Raw genomic sequence first — 7,459 nt, forward strand, 5'->3', positions numbered from 1 at the left:
AAATTTTCATGATGTAAAAACAGGTAAATAATACAAATTTAATAGGCCTATGAATGTCCACCATATCTCTTAAGATGTGTATAAAACATAGTGCATCAGTAAGGCTGTACTTTACTCATGTCCTCGCTCTTATCTTGTCCTAAGTGGAGTCCTACGCCTGTCAATCACAGTCATATAATGTATAATCATAGACTTTCAATCTCAGATGAAACACATATAAACTACACGCAAGCACATATATTAATTACTAAATTAACATTTTAATTACAAATCTAATTAATTAAATTAACCACTGTGCAGAAAAAAGTGCACAGCAATGAAGGGGTCACGCTCTAAAATATCAAGAGTGCAAAACAGACACATTACACTAGTGTGACTATAAAACAGAGCAAGTTTTTGCAAATGTGAAATATCAAGAAAATCAAGAATTCAGCCACTATGCAGGAAAAAAACAGCAAGGAAGAAGTTTACAAGCACAAATGAACTACACTCTAAAAAATGCTGGGTTAAAAACAACCCAAGTTGGGTTGAAAATGGACAAACCCAGCAATTGGGTTGTTTTAACCCAGCGGTAGGGTTAAATGTTTGCCCAACCTGCTGAGTATTTTTATTTAACTCAACTATGGTTTAAAAATTACTGTATTGCTTAATTAAAATTAACCCAAAGTATGTTGGAAATGAACATTTATTAATGTTCAATGAATAATTATTAAACAATAAACATTTATTAAATTTCTTATTAATACATTTATATTAATAAACTATTAAATTATTAAATTTATATTAATAAAATATTAAAGCTTATTAATAAACATTCACCTTTTGTCTATTATTGTTGTCTCTAATTGCATCTGGTTTTTAATTTCCCAACTATTTTGGGTTCATTTTAAGCTAGCCATATAGCAATTTTTAAATAATAGTTGGTTAATTGATGTATCCCGGGTTAACCTATGCTACCAGCAAAGAGAAAAAAGTTAAGAAAAGGAAAAAAAATCTAGAAGAAAAAGAGATTCATCCAATCACTGATCGTGCTGCAGTGAGAGACACCCCTAAGAGCCAATAGTAGCGGCGCATTCATAAGTCCCGCCCACTGGTCGCGCCGGCGCTGCTTTCAGCGTGTCGTGAGCAGATGAGAGAGAGAGTCAGAGCAGATCAGCACAGACGGACCAGACAGTTTCTCCAGAAAATCCACTGATCTAACTGGAAATGTGATTGAGTGCACTAAAAGTGGAGCTTTTGAAGTCGATGCGTCAGCCTGAAGTGTTGTCGCCGGAGACAGAGAAGAGAGACGGAGCGGATCCCAGCGTGTTGAAGCACTGTGAGTAATCTTCCTTGTGTGAATAAAGATATGATTCTATTTTGCTTTAGTGAGCGAAATTTCAGATATTAATCCGAATATAATGTAAATAACATGTCGAAGTTTCTAAAATGATTAATTCTGAGCCGTTTTGAGTAGGCCACGTGCACACAGCGCGAGCTGAACTGATTAGCACATGGGCTAAAGCTAACACGAGTAAACGTGATAATTGTGTCATGAAATGAGATAAAGAGTTATATATTAGTGTCGGTGTGTTTAATAACTGCCTATTAATGTTTAATTTGATTGTGTCAATTTGAGATATTCATATGATTAATGGTAATGTCTGAATCAAAAATAATATATGGTTTGCTAAATAATGACTAAAAGGCGTTTACTGTACATCCAGTTAATCATTAATTACTAGCTTATTTTTGTTTGTTTTTGCATGAAGGTGGATCCTTCAAATGTTTAATAAATCTTAAATAATAGCTAATATGCCCTTACTAGCCTGTATGTTAAGTTAATCATTAATTACTAGTGTGTATGTGCATAACACATGCATAATTGTGGAAGCTTAAAAAAACGTATTAACATCTGCCTCCCTCCCCTTCAGGTACAGTCATTTATGTTCATCTGTTTACATTTAATGAGGTAAGAAGACAAAATATCTAAGAAGATGAATGCATATCATTTCCATCTCTTGTTTCTTGACAGACCCAAAGGAAAAGGACATGGACAAGACAAATGAATGACTGTTGATGAGTATCAAGCACAACCTCAACAGAGACTCAAAAGAGGCTGAAATAATGGAGGAAAACGGAAAAATTGAGAAATGACAACAAAAATGTAAGAAAAAATGCACCTATTAGTTATTTTACTGTTTGGTGAATCCGCAGCCAGCTATCAAACTGTTTGGTGGTTTATTTTAGTAGATTTTTTTCTGTCTTTACACTTAAAACTTTTAAATTATTGTAGAACTGCTATTGTTTCAATATTATTATTCAACTTGCTATGTAGAGTTAAGACAAAGAACTTAATAATTATTGGTAATTAATTACATTATCAAGTATATGACAAGAAACCTGAAAGTTATCCAACCTCTAACATCTGGCATGATGGCTTTGCAAAATGCATCATTAACATTAAATTCATCAGCTTAATGACCATATGTACACATAGGAGGCAGTCGAGTTGGTAAATATGTGTAAGGGAGTTGGTGTATCATTTATTTTGCTATATTTTTGTTGCTAGAGCTACCAAATCTGATAAATGAAGTGAAGATGGCCCTGAAGTCTCTGTTTGTCAGCATCAGTCACGTAACTTGGATGATGGGACAGGATTTGCCACAGAGTAATTACAGAGCCCTTCCAAAAGAACAGGTAGTGTACTCGTTTATCTAGTCAATGAAGTACTGAAACCCTGTTGTTGTTGTTGTTGTTGTTATTACTATATTCAAAGTGATCCAGTTGGAGTTAAGTTTAGGTTAAAGGATTAGTTGTTTGAAATGAAAATTAGCCCAAGCTTTACTCACCCTCAAGCCATCCTAGGTGTGTATGACTTTCTTCTTTCTGATGAACACAATCTGAGAAATATTAATAAATATTCTGACGCATCCAAGCTTTATAATGGCAGTGAGCGGGATCAATGAGTATAAGGCTGAAGAAAGTGCCTCCATCCATCATAAACATGTACTCCACACGGCTCCGGTGGTTAATAAAGGCCTTCTGAAGCGAAGCGATGCATTTGTGTAAGAAAAATATATTTAACAAGTTATGAAGTAAAATATTTAGCTTCCGCCAGACCACAATCCATATTCAAGTTACGAAGAAAGTGTAAATTGCGATCATGTCAGTTACACTTTTTCCGTAAGTTTAATAGGGAAGGTGTAGGACGTAGCGTAAGCTTTGTGAGCTGCAAGAGTTTTACACTTTCTTTGTACGTTGAATAAAGAAGGCAGAAGCTAGATATTTTACTTCATAACTTGTTTAAATATGGATATTTTACACAAACGTATCACTTCGATTCAGAAGGCCTTTATTAACCCCCTGGAGTCATGTGGAGTATGTTTATGATGAATGTGGATGGAGGCACTTTCTTCAGCCTTATACTCATTGATCAATATTACTGCCATTATAAAGCTCGGATGCATCAGATATTTATTAATATTTCTCAGATTATGTTCATCAGAAAGAAGAAAGTCATATACACCTAGGATGGCTTGAGGGTGAGTAAAGCTTGGGCTAATTTTCATTTCAAAGTGAAATAATCTTTTAAGTGTCTTGCTCAGTGCCACAATAGTGGCAATTCCTGTCAAACTCACAACTTTCTGGTTCCATTTGGAAGTCCAGATTCCCAAACATGCTGCTGTTGATTTGTCTAACTTGATATGTAGTCATGGACTGTGGGCCACTTTGTTTCCTAACATCAGCAATGTTTTGCCTTTTATTTGTTTGTCTCACAGGAGCAACGTTGCAGAAAGTGTCCTCATGTGGTGTCTACCAGCATTGGTACAGCAAATAATGCCAAACTTACTGAAATTAGAGGGAAGAATACACAAAAATATCTGAAAATCTTAAAGGTGATAAAGAGGATCTTTTCGTCGACTGAGAAACCAAAGACTGTTACTGAGTTTTTGAAATGAGCGCATGCGTAAGAACAACCCCCCTCCTTTCGAGGGAACGCCTCCCAAAACTCGTGCACGGGTATTGGAACACCAGTGTTTACCACCGGCATTCGCTGTGTCGTGTTAGTGGATTCATTATGTCGGACTCACCGCAGGTAACTCATAATCTGCAGTTGTTACTGCTGTCTCCGGACAAAAACATTGCATGTGGCGCCTGTGGAGTGTGGAAAGTTACTGGAGCACGCAGCCGCGCACGTCTCTCACAAGGAACGTCATGGCAGTGATTGACAAGCCAGAGGGCCAATCGTTTACTGGATGATCGCGTAAACGATTGGCTGATGTTTTTAAGGCCCTACCTCATGCACAGATGATGTATATTAATATTATTCCTTTCAGTGCACCTAATAAATAGTCTTTTATCAGTTAGTAAAGACAGTTTCAAGTAACATTGCAAAAATGTATAAAACAAAACATCCTCTTTAGCACCTTTAATGGTCTTTGATGATTTATAGCCGTGACAGTGTGTTCACGGTATTTTGTTGTTGTTGTTGGGGTGTGTTTGTGTGTGTGTGTGTTTTGCTTATGCAAAGTTCAGTTTGATATCAAGTTGTAATTTTAAATTACTCTTGTGGAATATAATTTGATTGTCTCTTTGATTGTGTTGAAATAAAAGTATTTCTAATGTAAATTTGTGCAAGTAATTGTCTGAAATCATATATGATTTGTATATGCAGAGATATTGTAATATTTATAGAAATCATGTAAGATAATTATATGTAGAGATATGAGGAATTGGGTGGAAACGTATAAAGTTTGAAGAACAGACACAATTTACCTATTAAAAACATATAATCTGTATAAAATTCATATGAGCAAATAATGCAAAATGTAAATGAATCCTATATGACTTTCATATGATTCAATCAAGAATTTTAAATGATTTGTATAGGAAATTTATTGATATTCATACACATTTTCTACTAAAATCATATAATATTACATACTGTTGTCATGTAAAACTCATATAAGAAATTTGCAGTATTCATATATGACCTAAAAATCCCATATAAGTTTTATGTGTGCTTTTTAGTATGAAAGTGGCCATAATCGGTCTGATTTTGTATATGACATGTATTGGACTTATATGAAACACATAAGGAAATTCTGGCTGATTTGAGTAAGGAAGATATATGGTTGCTGTATATGAAACATACAAGTTTTTTTCATATGGGTCATCACGCCGGCGTGATCACCGCGTTTTTTTTCTAACCAGTGTGAAAGAGACTCAAAATACTCCGTCAATGTTGCACATACAATTAAGAGCTATACACCATTTTAATCTGTGGAATATCTTCTTTTATTTGTGTACACTCAGAGTAAAAACAAAATGTTGTGCTTTTTGTAAAATAAAGAAAACTAACATGATGCGTGATCTCTCGTCTCCCTCTGAACGAAGTCCAATCTGATAGTTCTCAGAAAATGAACTGTAACTTAGTGAATACTAATCACAAAAAAATTAGACTTGTGTCTAAAAAAACATTGAAATGTCAGGTTGTCAAATGTCAAAAACCTTCTGTGTTTATGTAATCTGTATGAAAATAGAGCCATGTCAGAAGTCCTTGATTCAGCTCATTATCCGCTAATGCGGCCACGCCCACAGAGGGAGCGCTATTCAGAGGCAAATTCAGTCAATACATGCATTCATCGTCTCAATCGTGTATTTAATGTCTTGAAAAGTGTTTTGAATAGCCATAGTTAGCGATCTCTGGCCTCTGTTAGTTCAGTTATTTCCTGGATGCCTATTCTTCTTCAGCATTGGCATTTGTGGACTAAAAGTGCACAGAGCGCCCTCCGGCTGCAAGTATGAATTGTAAACACAGTATCCAGCACTCATAGTGACGACAATAAATAATGAATAAATACTCCTCTGTATAGAAAATTGACATACACATGAGAATCCATCAATATTTCTCCAAATGTGCATGCTTTTAAGCTAAAAGCCTATATGAAATGCCATAGAGGTAACATAACTGTTCAGACACGTTGTATCATAGAAATGCATTATATTTTAATAATAGAATACCATTATTTTAAATTGTAATAATATTTCACAGTATTGCTGTTTTTTCTGTATGTTTGATTTACATTATGATGAGCTTGAGACATGATCAACAGAGGGTTTTTTCACAGCCTATCTGACTGAAAGGCCTCATTATTTATGCAGGTCATTAGAGCTCTTTTATGCGATTCTTTTGTCTTCTCAGGTGAGAATCACCCATTATACACGAGGAGTCACGCCTCCACGCATAGTGTGTTTCTTGACCAAAGATGTTTTAGAAAATTTAAATCTCTCTATTGTTTTATATGAAGGAGTAGGAATGATAATTTTTACATAATTTTGAAGCAAAAACTCTAGTCTACAATCTCAAATACCCAGAAGTCTTGTGAACACAGATTTAATATATATTTTTTGGCTTTATTTCAGTGACTTAAGTTTTTTGTTTTTTTAATAACCACGCATAAACGTTATTCCTTCAAAAATACAAACATGTACATACATGTTCCTTACATATTATTGTAGCCTAGTTTGTGCTGAATACAGTGTAATGACACTTTTTCCATTAATATGTTTATGAACAACTGAAAAAAGCACAAATGTCAGGGCATGTCAAAACTTCTCCAGGCCCCAAATCAGCCTCAGACCCCTGAGGGTTAATGATTTGGAAGCGGATGTTTCGATTTGTCTCATGCCCCCGCTGGTCCCACCCATCAGGGATGCGCTGTCACATATATGTTCTGTTTTGACTTAGTTTCATTGTGTTTTAGTTCTGTTTTCCCTGTGTGACCTACTTTCCCAGTGTGTTTGATTCATAATTCCATTCATCTGTCTATTCTCCTTTGTTGTGCGCTTTATACACGTGACACAATTATTCCCTTGCAAGAATACCAGAATGACTGGATTAATGCACTGGTTGTAAAGTATTTCAGCTAGTAAATTAAATCTTTGTTCACGTCAAAATAAAACTCCTTAAGTTATAAATTAGTAAAATGTATCTATGCGCATCTATGTGCATTCATTGTCCTGTCTCACAGTTGCTCTTGGTAAAGACATTAGGACTGAGTGAGACCTATTTCTTTCAAATGACCTACATTTTGGCCTTTAAAGATACATGTATTTACTACTTCCTTACAGTTATTGTTAAATGAATCCATTTGTGTAATCAATCCAAGCTTGTGACCCAATGGAGTGACGTGAGACAAATAAAATGAACAATGAGGGATGTTTGACAGAAACTGACATAAAACACATGTCAAACACATTAGATGTCACAATCCATTTGGGCCAAAGCCCCATTTTCAACAGAAGAATATAAAAAACTCTTAAAGCAATCTCTCAGAAATGATTTTCAGAAAACCACATCCAAACAGTTCTCAGCAAATTAAGTGTCAAGACACTGGAGAGAATTCGAGAAGGGTGAGGGGCAAAACGTGAGCATGTGGAAGCAATTACTGGCCGCAGGTGGGATCGGTTAGCT

General features: G+C 35.3%; 1 protein-coding gene and 1 long non-coding RNA gene across 2 annotated transcripts in view; both read left to right on the top strand.

The window, feature by feature from the left end:
* Window positions 1-824: 824 nt before the first annotated feature.
* LOC125259236 lies at window positions 825-3,974 on the top strand. The gene is made up of 4 exons (XR_007182759.1): window positions 825-1,318; window positions 2,015-2,146; window positions 2,552-2,679; window positions 3,762-3,974. It is a non-coding gene; the product is annotated as an uncharacterized LOC125259236 (long non-coding RNA).
* A 2,629-nt stretch (window positions 3,975-6,603) lies between these two features.
* The window catches only part of spon2b (spondin 2b, extracellular matrix protein), a 6,521-nt gene continuing 5,665 nt past the window's right edge, over window positions 6,604-7,459 (top strand). Inside the window, exon 1 of the mRNA XM_048177052.1 lies at window positions 6,604-7,459. This exon is cut by the window's right edge and continues 390 nt beyond it. The gene's annotated coding sequence lies outside the window, so the exon portion shown is untranslated.

The sequence above is a fragment of the Megalobrama amblycephala genome, linkage group LG23 (assembly GCF_018812025.1).
Source record: "Megalobrama amblycephala isolate DHTTF-2021 linkage group LG23, ASM1881202v1, whole genome shotgun sequence".
Lineage (NCBI taxonomy): Eukaryota > Metazoa > Chordata > Actinopteri > Cypriniformes > Xenocyprididae > Megalobrama > Megalobrama amblycephala.